Source organism: Lucilia cuprina, chromosome 2, assembly GCF_022045245.1.
Source record: "Lucilia cuprina isolate Lc7/37 chromosome 2, ASM2204524v1, whole genome shotgun sequence".
NCBI lineage: Eukaryota > Metazoa > Arthropoda > Insecta > Diptera > Calliphoridae > Lucilia > Lucilia cuprina.
In genome coordinates this window covers 51,581,310-51,603,200 of record NC_060950.1, presented here as the reverse complement: position 1 = coordinate 51,603,200, position 21,891 = coordinate 51,581,310, and the positions used below count along the sequence as shown (strand labels likewise).

At 30.3% G+C, this 21,891-nt stretch overlaps 1 pseudogene; it reads left to right on the top strand.

The window, feature by feature from the left end:
• LOC124420946 overlaps nt 1-4,164 on the top strand; it is a 4,843-nt pseudogene extending 679 nt beyond the window's left edge.
• The last annotated feature ends 17,727 nt before the right edge of the window (nt 4,165-21,891 follow it).

Sequence of the window (21,891 nt, the reverse complement as noted above, 5' to 3'; positions counted from 1 at the left end):
ATATACAGTGAATCAACTAAGTTTTTTTGCCTAATATTTTTTAATAAAATTTAGTTTTTTGTTCACAATAAAGTTCGTATAAACAGGTGAAAATTAAATTTATTTATTTATATATGTTATACTTTACAAAGTTAATTCATAAAATATATGAAAAAGTAAATTTATGTTTTCCAATTAAAAATAAATACTGTGTAGAATGGGAAAACCGTGAAAAAATATTAAAATACAAATTTTGGTGCATTTAATTGCTTTTCATCAGAATTTGCATGACAATAACGTATTTCGGATTTTTAGAATTCCAAACAATTTCGTTGGGCATTTGAAATTATTTTTAATTAATTTTGAAAATGTACAATACATTTTATTCTTAAAAGTGTTTTTCAATTGTAATCTTCCAAAATTATATCCTCATTGTGCGAAACAAAGAAGTTATTTATTAAAAATTTTTAAAGGAAAGTAATGAGCCAATTCCGATGTAAAATATTAGTTTAGTTTTTAGAATAAGTGTAAATCAATGAAATACAATTATGTAATGTTTATAATTATTATAAAATAGAAAGTAAAGTAATTGATGAAATAAATTAACGAATTATCTGAAAAAACATACTGAGTGCTCTTTCAAAATCTTTAACTACCACAGGAGAGGGGCTTGTCTCCAAGGAAAACCATTGTGGTTATCAATTATGTTTCAGTTTTCAATTTCAAATAAAACACTTATGCAATTCTTTATTTTATTCAAATTTTATAATAAAGTATTTATTTAATTTTCTTTATTTTAATACATATAGGTTTATTTTATGTTATAAAGTTTTACAGAAATTTATATTTTTAATTTATTTTCAATAATGATGTCCTTGCAGGATCAAAATATATTGGCATAATAATTATATAATCCTTTCAGGATCTTTAGTTCATGAAGTTTATTTTATGTTATAAAATTTTACACAAGTTTATATTTTTATTTATTTTAAATTTATATTTTTATTTTTTTAAATGATATTTTTATTTATTTTAAATAATGTCCTTGCAGGATTAAAAATAAATAAATATAATATTTATGTAGTCCTTTCAGGATCTTTTAAGAATTTATTTTAAGTTTTCACAGTTTGAACACTTGCTTAATACTGATTCGATTCTGGTTTTCAAAACTTAATATAAGAAATAACAATTATAAATGTAAATACATATTTACATACGTACATGTAAATATGTATTGCACTTAATGATCGTACATACTCTATATTCATAAACAAAATTGGGAATGCAGAAATACCTATTCACTTAGCAACAAATTAGTGTTACAAGAAGATATGTAAAATACGTAAACAATAATTAACAAATTGGGATTACAGAAAAAGAGAATCACTTAGCAACATTATTCTAATTATAAGAAATATGTAAAATAGGTATTTAAATAACAATCAATAAAAATTGGGAATACAGAAATGATGTGTAAACAGCAAGGCATGCACAATTGTCACCAACTTGTATTATTTACACTTTGTGTGTAAAATAAGAAATTAGGGAAGATTGTGCATGTCTGATCATGATCTTCATTTGCGCTCAGCAACAATAATCGACAATTAATATATAATAAAAGAATATAATGCACAATGTTTATTACTTATCATACATACACAATATATGTATGTAAGTAAGTAAACAATACTGGGCAATTAAACTGTTGCTATAAATAGATATAAATAGGTATTTATATATTCTTATAAATAAATTGTCTTTCTAAAAATATATAAAAGTTCAAAGTCGATAGCAAAAGTTTTGAGATATACATATGCGACCAAAAATTAAGTTTTTATTTAAAATGAACGTATCAGCAGGCTTATCGTGATAACTTTTATATGGAATGTTTAGCCAATTGTGTGCTAACTGTAACCAAAATGAGAACTCTATATTATTTTGCTTAATGTCGTACAAAATTTTGTTAAATACGTGACGTACATACATATACGCACAGAATTAACATTTAAGGGAATAACAACCCAGCAGTTCGACGGGACAATCCCGAACTGACCACTTAACCTACCACTTGTGGTGGGCCCTAGCCACCTGACTACCCAGGTGACCGACCATTTTAACATAGGCTTGTCCTACGAGGAAGTCAATCGTCACTCTACACCCTACAAAGAGACAGTAAAGAAACGATTGCCTCCGCTCTCGCTTACAAAGGGGACACTTAATTACAAAGAGTTTATTTGTGACGAAAGACCAAAAACATAAAATTTAAAAATTTCAAGTGTCTACTCTATAGAATACTATGGGACAATAATGTGACGATTGGCCCGAAAGATATAAATTTGAGTCCACCAGATGGTGGTATATTAGTAGAAAGTAATAATCATTTCTCCAAAAGATGGGTAAAATAACTATTTTCGGAAGTACAACAAAAAAACTTTTAAGAGTATAATCTCTAGGTTACTTGAGGGCAGTAAAGAGACGACTGTCTCCGCTCCCGATTAGAAAGAGGAAACTAAAGTGACAACTGTCTTCATTCTCGATTACAAAGGGTACATTCGTGACGAATGACCAAAAATTTACGAATTACAGTCATCCAAGTGGTTAACTATTAGTAGAAATAACATTCTTTTTCGTATGCATTGACTCTTTGTCGAACTGCTGGGAAGAGATTGTGTGCAAATGAAGGTGTGTTATGGGCTGCCTTTTGTTTCGCTTCGTGTGCTAATGTTAAGGAGGTAGAAATAGCATTACATGACATAGCAAGGTATAGTGTGACAATTTTCGTCAAGTTAAACATTCGCAGGCCTATAATGTACATACATTAGAGTGCTCCAAGTATGAAGGAAAAAAATTATCCGATAGGCGGCCCCCCTCTGGAATTGTTCTATGGATTGTAAAACCATGTCCTGCAAAAATTAGGCTGGTAGAATAACGTTTACAGTTGCCGCAACGGCTAAATTTTAAACTTTATTATAAAGGAATCGTAATGTGCACATAGCAAGCATTTCAGAAAGATATAAAACAGAAAAATTGGTTGGAAAAAGTTATTGCAAATTCCATAGGCCATTAACGTGTCTCACAGCACACAAATACAAAATGTGACAAAAAATTACTCTGCAAAAATATTTTCAAAAAAACGTATAAACGTTCTTTAAACATATAAACTGTTTTAACTAATAAAACAAAGTGAAAAGAACATCAAAACATTGAAAGATGCCTGGTAAAAATCGCCGTAGCATTAAAAATAATAAGAAAGTTTGCAATCAATGTAGAATAGAGGTAAAAGAAAACGACGATTATATACAATGTGATAAGTGCGTTAAAACATTACATGCAATATGTACAAAATTAAATAAAAGCGAATTTGAACAGCTGATAGAAGATGAGAGTATTGAGTACATTTGTCATTTATGTAGTAATAGTGGCAGCACTGTCAAAGAGGAGCTGAATGACAATTAAAAAAACTTGATCAGCTGTCTGAGCTAAAACAGACAATGATGTTTATGTCTAAACAATATGATGATATTTTACGAGGGGTGGCTGAAAACAAACAGAAAATTGAAAATGTACAGAAAGAAAATAAAAAATTAAAAAATGAGATAACGATGTTAAAAGATTCTGTTAAACTATTGAATAATGAAAGAGTAAAAAGGGATTGCATAGTTAGTGGAGTTGTAGTTGAAGATAATAAAACCGCGATTGAAACATTATTAAACATTTCTTCTAATGTTGGTTTAAACATAGAAGAGAATGATGTGGAAACAGCGTATTTTTTAAATAAAAAAAGAGAGCCAAATAAGAAAAATATGATGGTAGTAAAATTCATCTCAACCAAATCGAAGAAAAAATTAATGTCAGAGAAATCCAAACTTAAAGAAAAATCTGAAACGAAGTCAATTTATGTTAACGATTTTCTTAGCAAAAACGTTAAACCTTTTCCGATATGCTAGAAGCCTTAAAACAGTTGGTTATCAGTCAGTATATACACTCAATGGTAAAGTTTATGCTAGAAGAAATGGAATATCCCCTCCTAAATTCATTAAGTCTGAAGAAGATGTTGACATTATATTAATGGATGCCACAACCAATCCAATTTCAAAGCGTAGATCTAATGTACCAGGTACTATCGAAAACACGGATGATGATGATGATGGTGAAAATGGAGCTGCCTTTGTTTCTCCAGTTTAGTAATTAATAAATGAACACAAAATATTATATTTTTTATCTATTTTCTCTATTATGAGTACAAATCAACATTTTTCTAATATTAATAACTTTTTTAATCATTACAATAAATTTTTTAAAACTAGTTTTCATATTATAAGTGTAAACATTAGAAGCATTTCAGCTGTAGACAAATTAAACAGATTTAAATTATTAATTTCTAAATTTCCAAAATTGCCTAGCATAATTGCTATTCAAGAAACATGGCTTAGATCAGATTTAACTCAAATATACAACATACCTGGCTATAACGTGGTTCATTCCTGCAAAGCTGATGGATTTGGCGGAACATCTATTTATATTCAAAATAACTTACAATACAAGATAATTGAATGTGAAAGCAGTAATTTTATTGAGAATATAACAATTTCGTTAGAAAATTTCAAGATAAATGGAAAACCATTAATGATAACTTCATTTTATAGGTCTCAAAAATGTCATTACACACAGTTTTTATGTTTTCTGGAAACATTGCTCTTTAATCATGGTCGAAGCCCAAATATTACTATGGGTGACTCAAATGTTGATATTTTAAATAATTTAAATTATGATAACATTCTTAATATTTTAAGAAGTTTCAATTATAAAAATTGCCATAATTTAATCACAAGACCTGAATCTGGTACATCAATAGATAATGTATTCAGCAATATAACTGATGAAATTTTTATTGACACAATTCGCTGTTCACTTACAGATCACAATATATTATCGTGTAAATTAAAAAAAGAAATAACTTGCGTAGAATATGTTGAAAAAATCCAATCTTTTTGCAATTATGACCTTGCAAAAGAAATGCTTTGTACTTCTTTACGCTCATTTATAGAAACTGGAAATCCTGCCTCAGATCTTTGTCAAATTACATCGTATGTCTCTAATGCAATTGAAAAAACAACCGTGAAAAAAAGGACCAGGCGAATGTTTAAAGATGAAATGACACCCTGGGTTAATGGAAATCTACATGCATTAATTAACCTTAAACACAAACTTTTAAAACAAAGAAAAAAATACAGAACTTACGAAACTGAACAAAGACTAAAACGTATAAGTAAAGTTGTAAAAAATGCTTGTAAGCAATGTATGAATGATTATTATGCTGAAACTCTTAGTACTGTACAAAGCGACCCAAAGAAATGTTGGAAATTTCTAAATGATAATTTAGGAAGGAAATCGAAGTCTAAAGCTGTTCTAACAAATTTAAATGGTGAAATTATTATGGATGATCAGATCAAATGCGATGAAATAAATCGTTACTTTTTACAAATACCTGAAATTCTAAGAAATCAAATTCAAGACTTACCTGGTAATTCATATAATGGCTTTCGAACACTAAGGCAAACTTCAACTATTTTTGACTTTAAATTTACGTCGGAAACTGAGATTTTAGAAATAATTTCTAACTTAGATTTGAACAAAAGTTGTGGTTATGATGGAATATCATCAAAAATGTTATACAAATGTCAAGATATTATAACTCCATACCTGTTGAGAATGTTTAACAGTATGATTGGATGCTCTTTGTATCCGGATGCTTTAAAAATTGCGAAAATTATACCTATACCCAAAAATACTTCGAGCCTCCAAATAAATTCATTTCGACCTATTGCGTTACTTCCAGTGTTTGATAAAATATTTGAAAAAATATTACACAAACAACTACTTGAATACTTTGATGGCAATAATTTATTGTTAAGATCACAATATGGATTTAAAAAAGGTTCCGGAACCGCGGAAGCAGTTGCAAATACAATAAATAAAATTTGTGATGGATTGGATAAAGGTTTCAGCGGTGTTTGTGCTATATTTTATGATCTCTCGAAAGCATTTGATCTTATTGATCCAAATATTTTAATGCAAAAACTTCAGAAATATGGTTTAAATCAAAGATCATTCAAATTATTAAATGAATATTTAACAAACCGAAAACAATTTGTGGCACTCGATAACTATAAAAGTTATATAGGTGATGTTAAATATGGAGTCCCGCAGGGAAGTGTGTTGGGTCCATTACTTTTTACTATTTATATTAATGACTTTCTGAATATCCAATTATTTGGAACAACATATTTGTTTGCGGATGATATATGCGTAATTTATCCTTATAAACATGAAACAATGTTAAAAATTCAAATGGAAAGAGATTCAGATTTGATAACTGAATATATTAGAATGAATAAGTTGATTTTAAACACTGAAAAAACTAAACTTATAAGATTTCAACCGTATCCAGCTGGTAATCTAAACTTCAGTATACATGTAGATGGCAAAAATGTCACAGAAACTAATACAACAAAATATCTTGGAGTACATCTACAGAATAATTTGTCTGCGATATTCATATAAAATATTTAAAATCCAAAATAACCTCTGCCATAGGATTAATGTATAAATACAAAAACAAATTTGATACGAATACAAAGTTACTGATATACTATGCCTTAATTCACAGCCATCTGAATTATCTGCCAATGATATATGGTTATAGGAAAACAGAACTTAAGTCTCTACAAATAGTGCAGAATAAAGCATTAAAGTGTGTTTTTAATTTACCTATGACATATTCAACTTTAGTTTTATATAATAATATTACAAAAACCATTCTGCCTGTCTACGGTTTATATAAAATGCAACTTTTGCATAATAATATTAGTCATCATACCATTATATTTACAAGAAACCAAATAGCTTTTAACACAAGAAATAGTTCGAATCTTCGAGTAGCAAGATGCAGATTGGAAACTACAAAACAATGAGTTGAACACATGGGTAGCATAGAATTTAATAATCTTCCACAAGATCTAAGAAACTTAGAGCGAATTTCTGTTTTTAAAAGAAAATTAAAACAATTTTTTCTGGAAAATATTGAAATGCTTCTTTTGTAACAAAATGCACCTTTTGTAGAAGAAATAATCAACTGAAATTATAAAATTATTGCTTTTTATATTTACAAAATTGTATATATATTTGCATTGAATTATAATGCCAACTTGCCTCAACAATGTCTTCATGACGCAGAGGCACTACTTTTCATGAAAATTAAATAAATAAGAATTATTATAATTTAAAAAAAAATTATTTGTAGTTACTCGAATAATAGTTTTTGTCCGTATAACGGGAACTTGTTGTCAGCTATGGTCAAAAAAGTTTGAATTTTTTACCGTTTCAAATCTCCAATTTCAGTTTTTTTAAACTTTGTTCATTATGAACAACAGATAAGTGAATAAAATGGTGTAAAAAATAGATTAATAATTCTAACAGTTTAGCTGCACCTGCGATTTGAACTCTGCGGATTTCGGATTTTAGAGAATACGTATTAATTCTTTACTGTTGCACATTTTAAACAAATTATTTTCAGAGTATTTAGGATCAGACAATATAAAATATACATATATTCCAAATTTTATTCAAATCGGACAATCTTCTATATAATCTTATATAATCTATATATATAAAATTCTAACGTTACTGACTGACTGACTGATTGACTGATTCATCATCGCACAGCCTAAACGGTTAAAGCTAAAGAGCTGAAATTTGGACAGGGGGTTGGTCTCCCACCAAATAGATCCACTAAGACGGGATTTTTGGAAATTCGAATGTTTAGGGGGCAAAAAAGGGTAAAACGGGTAAAATCGGTAACCTTATATCTCCTAAACTAGAAAAGATACAAAAATAGTTTATAGCTTATCGTCGTTCATTTAAAAAATAAGCGGACAGGTGTCTGGTGCTTTTTTCAATTTCGGCCCCTTTAGGGAATAAACGGGTAAAAACTGTATTTTGGTACTTTTTTTGCACCCCATGTATCTTTTAAACCAGTGAACATTCAAACAATATTTTTGACTCCTTCATAACTTGACGAAAAAATAAAAATACAAATTTAGTACTTTTTGGTTATTCGGATGTTTAAGGGGTGAAAATTGTACCTATTTTTGGTACTTTTTTCATAAAACATTGATTTTGGTTTATTAACTTATACATATAAATACGTAATAACGGGCTCCCACTACGATGTTGCATCATTTTGGAATAGAATTTTTATTTCGTTAATGAAATTAAGCATGTAGAGCCCGGAGTAAATGAGAATCTATAAAAGGGGACTTTTTGGTACTTTTTTGTTCTTCAAAAGGTACTTTTTGAATTTCCTATAATATTGAACCTAGAAACATGAAATTAAGTATGTAGAGCCCGGAGTAAATGAGAATCTATAAAAGGGGACTTTTTGGTACTTTTTCGTTCTTCAAAAGGTACTTTTTTAATTTCCTATAATATTGAACCTAGAAACATGAAATTAAGTATGTAGAGGATGAATTAAGTGAGAACCTATAAAAGGGGACTTTTGGTACTTTTTCGTTCTTCAAAAGGTACTTTTTGGATTTTTGTATAATATTGAACCTAGAAACATGAAATTAAGCATGTAGAGCCCAGAGTAAATGAGAATCTATAAAAGGAGACTTTTTGGTACTGTTTCGTTCTACAAAAGGTACTTTTTGAGTTTTCTATAAAATTTAACCTAGAAACATGAAATTAAGCATGTAGAGCCCGGAGTAAATGAGAATCTATAAAAGGGGACTTTTCGTTCATCAAGAGGTACTTTTTGAATTTTTTATAATATTGAACCTAGAAACATGAAATTAAGTATGTAGAGCATGGATTAAGTGAGAACATATAAAAGGGAACTTTTTGAAACCTTTTCGTTCTTCAAAAGGTACTTTTTGGATTTTTGTATAATATTGAACCTAGAAACGTGAAATTAAGCATGTAGAGCCCGGATTAAGTGAGGACCTATAAAAGGGGACTTTTTGGTACTTTTTCGTTCTTTAAAAGGTACATTTAAAATTTTCTATAATATTGAACCTAGAAACATGAAATTAAGCGTTTAGAGCCTGGATTAAGTGAGAACCTATAAAAGGGTACTTTTTCGTTCTTCAAAAGGTACTTTTTGTGTTTTTTTTATAATATTGATCCTAGAAACATGAAATTAAGCATGTGGAGCCCGGAGTTAATTACTTTTTCGTACTTCACTGGTACGTTTAGAGCTTTCTAAAATATTGAATATATAAACATAAAATTAAACACGCAGTTATTCAATTGAACGAAAATTGAAAAAGCATACTCTGGTACTTTTTTGTTCTTTTACTAATACTTTTCGAATTTTCTATAATATTGAACCTAAAAACATTAAATTGGACATGTAGCTTCCTGATTGTATAAAAATCTTTATGCGATTTTTTTGGTTTCTGGTTGAAAATTAAACATGCGTCATCCTGATTTAATGAAAATATATAAAAAGGCACTGTCTGGTACTTTTTCGTTCTTTAACTGTTTTTTCTAATTTTCTGTAATATTGAGACTAGAATCATAAAATCAAACTTAAAGAGTTCTCTAAAAGGGGAATTTTTGATATTGCAGATATATATACATTTACAATAATGATATTTATTTTATTCCATTACGATGAGGGTAGCGAAGCACACTGGTTATAGCTAGTCTTATATAAAAATGGAAGTGTGTTTGTATGTTTGAACGTTATAGACTACTAACCGGATGAACCGATTTTCTTGAAATTTTCACAGCGTGTGTTTGGAATAGCTAATAGGCTACTTTTTATTTTGAAATTTAAAATGGGCAACCAGCCACGCTCACATTAAGAAAATATAAAATTCGTTTAGTTTAGATAACATAACAGTTAGAGTCCCCAAATTTTGTCGGAGTCACTTTAGTGTCAATATGATTATTTACAATAAAAAGTGGGCGGACCAACGTTAGGGGGCGTGGAACCTCCCATATAAATTAAATACAATAATTAGTTTATCTTGGAAACTATTACAGTTAGAATCTTAAAATTTTGCACTAGTATCTTTAACACCCATGTAAACATTTTGGGTAATAAATTGGAAGTGGGGAGCGATACCTCCCATATTAATTATATACAAAAATTCATTTATATGAGAAACTAATATAACTAAATTCTTAAAATTTTGCACAAAAAACTTTAATATTCATCTGAACATTTAAAAAATGAGCTTACTTTCATCTGGGTGGCTGACATGAATAAAATAGAAAAGTTCGTATATCTGAGAAATTATAAGAGCTAAAATCATTAAATTTTACTGGAAGAATTTTGAAATTCATCTGAACTTTTAGAGTACAACGAACGAACTTTAAATGGGGACCTGACATCTCCAATGAATAAAATACAAAATATTGTTTATCTAGGAAAATATAGAACTAGATTCATCAAATTTTGCACTATTTATTATAATATATTTATCTGAACATTTTTGAGGAAAAAGAGCGGAAGTTCATCTGCGAGCTTGAGGCCCTCACATGAATTAAATAGAAAAAATCTTATATCTTGAAAACTGTTAGATAATTAAAATTTTTCATAGTTAGATAGATATTGACGAACTTGTAATAATTTGCTTGGCATCTCTCATATGTAACATATTGTTAATTTGAAAAACTATTGTGCTTAAAATTTTCAAAATCGTTAAGTAGGTTCTTTATTTATACTAGAGGGTAAAACCAAAAAATATTGTACTATATATCCCAAGGCATTAGAATTTTTTTTTTTTTGTGAATAAAAGTACACATATATATTAAATTTTAGCACTTAAGAAATAAATAGATCATTAATGTATTATTTTAGAATTTCAGTGAAATATATTGTCATCAAGTGAAATTATAATAAACCTTTAAGAAAAATGTTATTGAGTTAAATAAATAATTTTTTGGACTATTATGTATTTAATTTCGATTGGGGTAGCGAAGTACACCGGCTATTAGCTACTCCCTTCGTAGGATGGGTATATATAAGTCTGTCATTCCGTTTGTAATTTCTATAATATAATTTTCCGACCCTATAAAGTATATATATTCTGGATCCTTATAGATAGCGGAGTCGATTAAGCCATGTCCGTCTGTCTGTCTGCTGAAATCAGTTTTTAGAGGACCCCAGATATCGGCGAGACCCGAATCTTCAATAATTCTGTTAGACATGCTTTCGAGAAGATCGCTATTTAAAATCAGTCGGTAAATAACGGCAATATGAGCAAAAATCCGAGACAACCTCTAATTTCATAAAAAAATGTCATACTTATTTTGTTATTGCTTTGTTAAATAAGCAACAACAACACTGTATATGAGAAAAGATGTACACGTGTGTGTAGATGTATTTAGTTTTATTCAGCTGTGTATTTTGTTTTGTAGTTTGGATGCTTTTGTGAATTCTGTTCGTATATCTGGATGTAGGTTGGTTTTCTTGCGTTGTTTATTTTGTTTTTGTTTTTCTGTGTTTTTCGTTATGTATGTTTAGATGATGTCTGTTGGAATAGATGCCTTGTGTATTTTGTTTTTTATTTCGATTAGCGTTGTTGCATACACCACTTTAGTGGTGTAGGGTATAATGAACAACTATTATGATCTATTTTGTTAACAAAAGTCGACAAAACTTAGTTTTATAGAACTTTATATGATACTACCGATTTTTGTAATGATCGGGCATCATTTGACCCTATCCCCCATACAAACTCCCTTTCAGAAAATGACTTAGAGGTCAAAATTCACTTACAAACACTAATAACACTTAAAGAAGACTTAACTCCCCCTACCAACATTTTAAAGGATAGGGCCATATTTTGCCCTACTCCCCTTTGAGCCCTCTTAAAAAAATCTTTTTTGCCAAAAAGTAAAAATATTCCGAAATAAAGTTAAAAAAACAAACCAAATGCTTTATTTTTTTAATAATCCCCATTTTTAACATACATACTGACTGGTGTAGGGTATCATATGGTCGGCTACGCCCGACTATACATTCATACTTGTTTTGCTTTTGGTGTAATAATTATGTAGTCGGGAAAAAATTTATAAAACTAATATGTTTAAAAAACACTATGGTGAAGGGTATATAAGATTCGGCACAGTCGAATATAGCACTCTTACTTGTTAAATATATGAATAGACAAGTATGAATTTATAGTCGGACATTGCCATCCATATGATACCCTACACCAGTCAGTATGTTAAAATGTTGAATTTTTTTTAAATAAAGCATTTAATTTGTTTTATTGTGGAATATTTTTACTTATTGTTGACAAAAAAGAGAGATTTTCTACAAGAGGGATCATAGGGGAGAAGGGGTAAATATGGGCCTATCCTTATAAATTTTGATAGATGAATTTACGTCTACTACAAAGTCATTTATGTAGATTTTAATCGTTTTATAAGTAATTATAAGTTAATTTTGACCATCAAGTCATTTTCTGAAGGGGAGTCTGTATGGGGACTAGGGTCATATGAGGCCCGATCACAATAAAAATTAGTATTGTCAATTATTGTTCTATAACACTAATTTTTGCTGATTTTCGTTGACATTATAAAACATTTAACGTACTTATGAGTTAGGAGAAATAATGGATCGATTTCAACGATTTTCAATAGAAATCGTCCTTGAACCAAAAAAAAGAGTATGTGCCAAATTTCATCAAATTATCTTGAAAATTGCGACCTGTAGCGTGCGCACAAGGTTTACATGGACACACAGACATACTTTATATACTTTAAGGACATACTTGGTATACTTTAAGGTGGGTCTAGGACCAATATTTTTGTGGTGTAGGGTATAATGATATATAGCTATACCCAATGTGCCCTAAAAGCAATATAAATAAAATACTCACTTCAAGATTTTGAAAATTTTAATTACAATATTTTTCCAAATTAACAATATATTACATATGCCAGATGCCAAGAAAATTATTGCAAGTTCGCCAATTTCTATCTATCTATGAAAAATTTTAATTATCTAACAGTTTTCAAGATATACGAAATTTTGTATTTAATTCATATATGTTTTGCCAAGCCCTCCATTGCAAATTCATATTTCATTCAAATCATTGCAAATTCATATTTCATAGATAGAAATTGGTGAACTTGCAATAATTTGCCCGTTATCTTCTAAATGTTCACATCAGAGATGGTAAAATTGGTACGATGGTACTTGTTTTAATACTATTTGAAGTACAAGAGTACTGTGATACTCCCGAGTCTTATTTTATACTTTCACTGCTACATCTCAATATCTGATTATCGTTTAACCGGTAGTAAATCTGTCTGTTAAAATAATTTTTTTGTTTAGGAACTTTCAATACATCGATTTGAAATAACAAGAGAATTACAATATGGGGATAAAATTTTCTTAAAAATTTAAAATACTTTTTTTAATATTTTTTTTTGCACTTATTCTGGAAAATATATCAAATAAAAGTTGTAGGAAACAGCTACTAAAGTACTCTATAACTTTAGTAGCTGTTTCTTTTCAATATTATCAGACAAAATGTTAAAATAGTTGAAATCCTGAGACTAAGTAAGTATGGGTACACATACAAAGGTTTTGTCTATAAAGGAGTTGGATGAAATAATAGCCAATTGGAGTGATGATGACTGCAATATCAATTGTGTTAATATACTTCCGCCTGATCGAGTCTATGAATGTTCGAATGAAGAGACTATCAATGATGATGAAATAGCCTTAAACGTAGATCAAAATCCAATGAATGAAGTTGCCGGTTATGTTGAAATTGTAACTGAAAAAAATTAAATTGAAGAGAGTGGCTATCCTGAATTTGAAGAAGGAACCCAACCTTCAACATCGAAGAAGCCTCGATTTGAATACAAGCCTCTCAGTTCTTTTGGGAAACCGAAATGGACAAAAAGAAATCAAAAGGAATTCTATTTTGACATTGCTCCAAATCCAGAACCATTGACTGGACTGAAAGAAAATATTTGCTCAAAATTGAGCAACCATTCTCCATTGCAATTGTTTCAATTATTTTACGATGACGAAGTCTTTGATCTTATTATTTAAGAAACAAATATTTATGCGGGACAAAATAATACCGACTTTCAATTGGATGTTCATTTGCATACAAAATGTTTCAAGTTAAAACATGAATAGAAATATTTATTCATTTTATTATTTTTTACTAAATTAAATTACTATTGTACCATTTGATTCAAAAATAATAAAAAAAATAAAAAAACAGCAAATAAATCCAAATGTTTTACTTGCGTACAAAGTTGGTATATATGATAAGCGCCACTGTTCGAAATTTCGAACAGGCTTTTCTGGGAAAACGAAAACTCGGAAAATTTTTTGACAAGATTTTTGCAATCAGCGGGTCCTAAATGCCCTAAAAAAGAACTTTTTTCAAAAATCTGAAAAGAATGTCCGATTTTAATAAACCATCGCATAAATAAACAAGTAAGAGTGCTATATTCGGCTGTGCCGAATCTTATATACCCTCACCATAGTGTATTTTAAACATATTAGTTTTATAAATTTTTTCCCAACTACATTAATATTACACCAAATCAAAACAAAATACACAAGAGATCTTAACCAACAGACATCTTAACATACATAACGAAAAACACAGAAAAACAAAATAAACAACGCAATAAAACCAACCTATAATCAAATATACGAACAGAATTCACAAAAACAAAACAATAACAAAATACACAACTCAATGACGCCAACAGCATCCAAACATACAAAACGAAATACACAGCTGAAAAACCAAATACATCTACACACACGTGTACATCTTTTTCTAATATACAGTGTTGTTGTTGCCTATTTTACAAAACATGAAAAAAATATGACATTTTTTGATGAAATTTTCAGAGGTTGTCTCGGTTTTTTGCTCATATCTCCGTTATTTGCCGACCGATTTTGCTGATTTTAAATGGCGATCTTCTCGAAAGTTGTCTAACAAAATTATTGAAGGTTCGGATCTCGCCGATATCTGGGGTCCTCTAAAAACTGATTTCAACAGACAGACGGACATAGCTTAATCGACTCCGCTATCTATAAGAATCCAGAATAAATATACTTTATAGGGTCGGAAAATTATATTAAAGAAATTACAAACGGAATGAAAAACTTATATATACCCTTCTCACGAAGGTGAAGGGTATACAAATTAAATTATCTGGGTTATAATACGCGGAAAATACTTTATTTAAAATGTACTACAGTAAAGAATTAATACATATTCTGTAAAATATTAAAAAATGCGATCTTCCCGAAATCCTCCAAATTAGCAGGTACAGCTAATCAGTCAGAAATATAAAATATTTTACCATTTAATAGCTTATTTATCCTAACATCTATATATAAAAATTAATGTGTGTTGGTATGTTTCTATGTTTGAACGCTATAGATTACTAAACGGCTGAACCGATTTGTTTGAAATTTTCACAGCGTATTCTGTATTTCTGGAAAAAGTAATAGGCTACTTTTTTCAAGTGGGCGATGAGCCACGCCCACATTAAGAAAATATAAAATTCGTATATTTGAGATAATCATCAAATTTTGCTTATATTACTTTAATATTCATCTGAACATTTTGAGGATAAAGGGCGGATCTGGGGAGCTTGAAGCCCCCACATGAATTAAATAGAAAAAAACAGTTATCTAGGAAACTATTAGAGCTAGAATCCTCAAATTTTATATGAACTACTTTGACATTCATGTGAACATTTAGAAAACAGCGGGCGAGATTTCAGTGTGGTTTGGCACCACATACATGAATTAAATACAAAATTTCGTGAAAACTGTTAGATAATTAAAATTTTTCATAGATAGATAGAAATTGGCGAACTTGCAATAATTTGCTTTGCATCTCTCATATGTAACATATTGTTAATCTGGAAAACTATTGTGGTTAGAATTTTTAAAATCGTTAAGCTTTTTATTTATACTAGAGGGTAAAAACATATTTTATATCCCAAGGCACTTTTGTGCTTGAAAACGAATTTTTGTATATTTTTATATCGCAATTATTTTCGATTTAGTTATCTTAAAGACGTGATACACGGTTGTTAGATCTTCCAACATTGTCAGTAAAATGTTCAGAAAATGAACTTAGAATTTTTGTTTTGCAACGTTGTCAGACTGACAATATTTGTAAGTTGGCAGTGTTATTAGACATTTTCTGCACATTTTACTGCCAACGTTGTAAGATCTAACAACCGAGTAAACATAGCATAAGAAATTTTAATTAGCAAATTTCCGTCGTGAAAGTTTTGTCCCAACGGGTAAAAAAGGGAGAAATGATGAAAAACGGGCAATAGTACTGGTTTTGTCAGTTTTTATATATATAAAAGCAATACCCGGTATGCTCCGCTACCCCAATCGTTTTTGTATGTATATAAAAGCAATACCCGGTATGATTCGCTACCCCAATCGAAATTAAATACATATTAACCAAAAAAAAATATTTATTTACTTACTAAATTATAAAATTTTCCATCAAAGTTTTTTTATAATTTCTCTTGATGATAACATTTTTCATTTTGAAATTGGTTCGATGTAAACTTCTTATAGATTGCACAGTGGTATAGGAAAAAAAAAAGAGGGAAATAATTCGGTAACTTCTAAACGGTTAATCCGATTTTAATAAAATTTGGTATGCACAAAAAGGAGGTGTTGTCGATTAAAACTAAGTGGGGAAATCAAAGAAAAATTGTTGAAGAAGGCAGTTTTGAAGCAAATGTGTCGTCACCAAATGAAAAGAAAATTAGAAATAAAAACTGCTCTGAGTTTCTCAAGGCGAAATAATTGCAGTTCCATCCAAGAAAGCCTAGAAAATTTGCAATATGAAGAAAAACTGGCTTTTAATACTAATATTTTGACATTTTTGAAATTAAAGAGTTTGAAAAACAATGAAATATCCAAAATAGCAGAAGTAGCTTTGGCTGTACCAGCAACGCATGTTTCGGTGGAAAGGGCATTCAGTGCATTACGCATTATAATGACGAAAAACCGTCGAAACTTGAGTGCAGAACATTTGGAAAATATTTTACTAATGAAGCTTAATCCTACACTTATTGAAAAAATTTTATGTTAAATATTAGAAAATTTTGCCAACATATGTATTATGTGGTAAAATCATTTTTATTTTGCCTTCTTGTTTGCTTGTTGATGTTGAGTTTTTAAAATATTCACTGTATATACCTTATAAACATTTTCTATTGCGGAAGTTACCCGTGTGAAACCTCGACAACACCTCCTCTTTGTGCATACCAAATTTCATTAAAATCGGATTAACCGTTTAGAAGTTACCGAATTATTTCCCTCTTTTTTTTTCCTATACCACTGTGGATTGGTAGAGCGGGGGAAACTACTCTACTAGTTTCCCTAATCTAAAAGAAGTTTTCCGATGATTAGAATAACTCTCGTCCTAGTTATTACAAAGTAAGCTTAAGATCTATACAAAAATGGCAATTTAGATAATAATTACAACAATTTGACAATTCATTTTTTGTACTAAAAAGGGTTTACTTAACACTGATATATTTATAATACTACGGTAATGCAGTTCATGACAATTCAATTCAATTTGATTGGGGACAGTAATAATATAAATAAAAAAGTAAACAATTCAAAAAAGTGTAGACAATTCATTATAATAATAATAAAAATATTGTCCAAGATTGGACATGCCGCCGGCCTTGGCTTTAGGCAACGGATGGTCCGCTAGTGCTGGTACAAAGAACGTTGGCCATTGACTTTATGGCTTCAAGTAATATCATTGTATTTGGGGTTGTGGTTAGAGTTTGGGCTGATGTTGTTGGCGGATTTTGTTGCTGTTGATGATCGGATTTGGTGTGGAATTGGCAGCTGGCCGCTGCGGTATGGTTTTGTTGCCAACGATGACACGTACATTGGATGGTGACGGCTCCGCTGACTATTGTGGCCTTCACTTTGCCGTGAGGGTACGCTTCTGTAGTAATGGTGCTGCTTTGGCTGCGACATTCTCCTGACCAAGTAGTGGCTCTGTGGTAGTCCCCATGATTAGATTCTTCTCTTGGCCGAGTGGTAGTGATGCTATCTTCGTTCTAGGAGGAAAAAAAGTGTAAGTAACTGACAAAACAATATTTAAGTGGATTAGTGCTGGGAAAATTAGGGATTGTTAAGTGTGAAAGTGTAAAAATGAGAAGTGTTAATAAAGATATTAGTAAATGAAATGAGTTAAAGTTATTAGAGCATGTAAATATAGATTGCTGAAAGAAATGTTGATATTTTGTAAATAGGATTAAAATATTAATCTAAGTTAAAATTTCAATTATGATTTTCGCTTAAAAAGGGCAGGTAACATAATTTTACAATCGGTCGAGTAATAACTCCTGAGCTTATGCGAAAGTCGGCTACGCGTACATTATTATCTGAACCAAAATAATTTTTTCGATTCTTCCTAGACGCCATTCATTAGGCGGCTGAAGATCGTCCATTACAACGACGAGATCTCCGATTTTAAGATTAGTAGTAGGGTTTTTCCATTTATAGCGTTTGTGTAAAGTTTTAAGATAATAATTTTTCCAACGTATTGAGAATTGATGATGCAAAGCTTTTAATTTTTCTCACCTATTCATAAGATATATTTTGATAATCTTGTTCTGGGAGAACTATTATCTGGGCTCCTCATAGGAAATGTCCTGGGGTAAGAGCAGTAAGATTTAAAGGGTCTTCAGGTAGAGCTGAGATTGGGCGATAGTTTGGTAAGACTTCAATTCGGGTTAGAATTGTTGAGAGTTCTTCAAATGTGAATTTTTGAGCACCAGTAATTCGTTTTAAATGAATATAGTCAGATGGCGTATACTGTAACCAGCGTGGAATGGAAATTGTTTCTATATTATATAAATCTCGAATTATATTATTCCACTTTTGAAGAGATTCAGATGAAACATCTTCATCTTATTCCAAGCCTTCTAACCACAGCTGCTGCATCAGCATTTTTGCTCTGATGACGATTGGTGCAAGTCATCCAGCTGGATCAAAAAGTTTTGCAACTGAAGATAAAATTTGACGTTTTTTATTCTTTGAGATTCATCGATGGGTGAAAAACTATAAGAAAATGTATTAGTTATTGCATTCCACTTGATGCCAAATGTTTTTGCTTCGTGAAAACGTATGAATTCTAAATCATAAAGATCTTCTTTGGGCAAATGAGCAAGTAGTTGCGGGTTATTAGCAGTAATTTTCTTTAATGGGAAACCTGCCGAGTTTAATTTTTCAATAAGTTGAGTTTGAGCAGAAAGAGTTTCTTCAATTGAATAACCTCCTGAGAGAATGTCATCGACATAAGTTTCTGAGTGCAGAATTGATGCTGCTTTTGGGTGTGCAGATTCGGAATCTGTTGCGAGTTGAAGAAGTGTTCGAATCGCGAGATAGGGAGCACGATTTATGCCAAAAGTGATGGTTTTGAGCTGATAATCTTTAACTGGTTCATCTGACTCAGTTTGAAAAAAATTTTTTTGAAGAGATCTATCAGCAGGGTGCACAAGTATTTGGCGATACATTTTTTGTATGTCGTCACTAAATACATGTTGGTATTTTCTCCAATTGAGAATGATCGTAATTAAATCACTTTGTAGAGTGGGACCTATGTATAACACATCACTGAGCGAGAATTTAGATTTTGATTTTCTTGATGAGTTAAATACGACTCTTAATTTGGTCGTTTTGTGTTCTGGGCGAACAACTGCGTGATGCGGTAAGTAAAAAGAATAATATTTATATTGGGATACAATTTCACTGGAAGAAGTTTCTTCCATGTGATCTAGAGTTATATAATCATTCAGAACAGCTTTATATTGAGCTTGAAGTTCTGGATTTTTTGCGATTGTTTTCGCCATGCTGGACTATTGAGCTAATGCAATATATCGGGATGAGCTAAGAGAAACTTTGTCGGAAAATTCTGATCTGAATGGTAGTCTAACGACGTACCTACCATTCTCATGACGAGTTGTAGTTTGAGTATAAAACTTTTCACAGCTTTCATGTTCAACGGTGGTTGGGTAAGAATAAGGAGTTTCTTCCTGTTCCCAAACATTTTCAATGTATTATTTAAATCTGAAGTTTCACATTGTGTGACCGACGTGGTAAAAGTTTGAATAGTTTGGGTATTAATGGGACCACCAAGAACCCAACCAAAAAGAGTGTGATAAGCTGAAGTTTGGCCACATACATTCTTTTAATTACCTTTTAAATTAAGAAATTGTTCATAATCATTTCCTATAATGAGATCAATTTGAGCCGATTTATTGAAAGTCGGATCTGCTAGATCTAATTCAGAAAGCTCAGCCGAGTCAGGTATTTCAAAAGAATATGTTGGAAGCCATTTAGTGACTTTGGACATTACTATAGCTTTAACTGGAATTCTTAAATTGTATCTTTTTGCACATTCCAATAATTTCAAAATGATAATTTTGATAAGGTAATTGAAGACGATTTCGAACTTTTTCTGTTAAAAATGTTCGTTGAGAACCAGGGTATTTGCGGTATAAGCTATTAAAAGCTGAGTTATAAAGCGAGAATAAAATTTTCCCTAACAGTAAAAAATTGATCATCAAGTTCAACATTATCTCTTTACAATGCCACCAGCTTCAACTCGTGTTTTATTACGAAGGTGGTATAATTTTGTGACAGGAGAGAGTTTTGAGTGATTTATATATACAGCCGTGAACATGTCACGAAACGATGGCCATTGTTCGTAACTGCCCGTAAATATTTCTGAATCGTAAGGGGGAAGTTTTATACAGTTACTAGAATTACCTGGCGCAAAGTTTTGAGTGAGAGGTTGGTTTGGGATTGAGTATCTGGCAGCTGCCTAAAACCCTGCTACATTCGAACTATCTAGTCTAGTAGTTTTAATTAAATCGAGAATTTGATTCGGGTTTTATAGAGTTATCAGAAGCTAACATGACTCCTTCGTAAGAAGCTTCAACTTTAACCCATCTTGAGTCCAAATCTTTTAATTTGATTTCAAAAACAGATTCAGATTGTTCTTCAATAAGCGTTCTATTGAATTTTTCACAAAATTGGAGAAGGTGGTCGCAGTCGAATACAAAGCGCTCTTTTGGAGCTGAAGTAGACTTTGTATTTGATGTAGAAGTGATAGCTGAAATAAAATATAAATTTAAGCTTGTTTTTGCTTTAAAGCGTAGGAATTGAAATTTAATTTTCTTGTATTTGCGGTAAATTAGCGGTATAAGCTATTAAAAGCTGAATTATAAAACGAGAATAAAAATTTTCTTCAGGAAATTTTATTCTTTTCCGTAAAAGCGGATATTGAGTTTGTAAAAATGTTTTTTTATTAAAAAGGCTAGTATTTGGTGTAGCGTATAAAAGAAAAAGTAAACCAAACGAGAATTAGGTATTTATTAAAAAATGTTTATCGTTCTTCTTTATTCACTTTACTGAGAAGCGGTTATATAATAAAAATAGTAATATGAACATAAAGAAGATGTAGCGAAAGCGGCGAATTGAAATTCAATTTAAAATTTTAATTACTTTTCTTTATTCACTTTATGGAGAAATGAAAGGGACCTATTAAATAATAGCACTAGATGCGAATTATCTAGTTAAAATAGTAATATGAACATAAAAAATAAGTTTTTTTTTTTTTTTTTTTTTTTTAATAGAATTTCAATTAATCAATTATTCATATTTCTATATACTCTGGATAAAGGGTCTATAGCGTTAAAGCACTAGATATCAATTATCTAGTTAAAAATTGAGTATGTGAATAGAATAATTTACGAAGTGATAAAAGAAATTTAAAAAATTTTAATTTTGGGTAAAATTTTTTAATTTCTATTATTCTCGGTGGTTTGTTTATATGC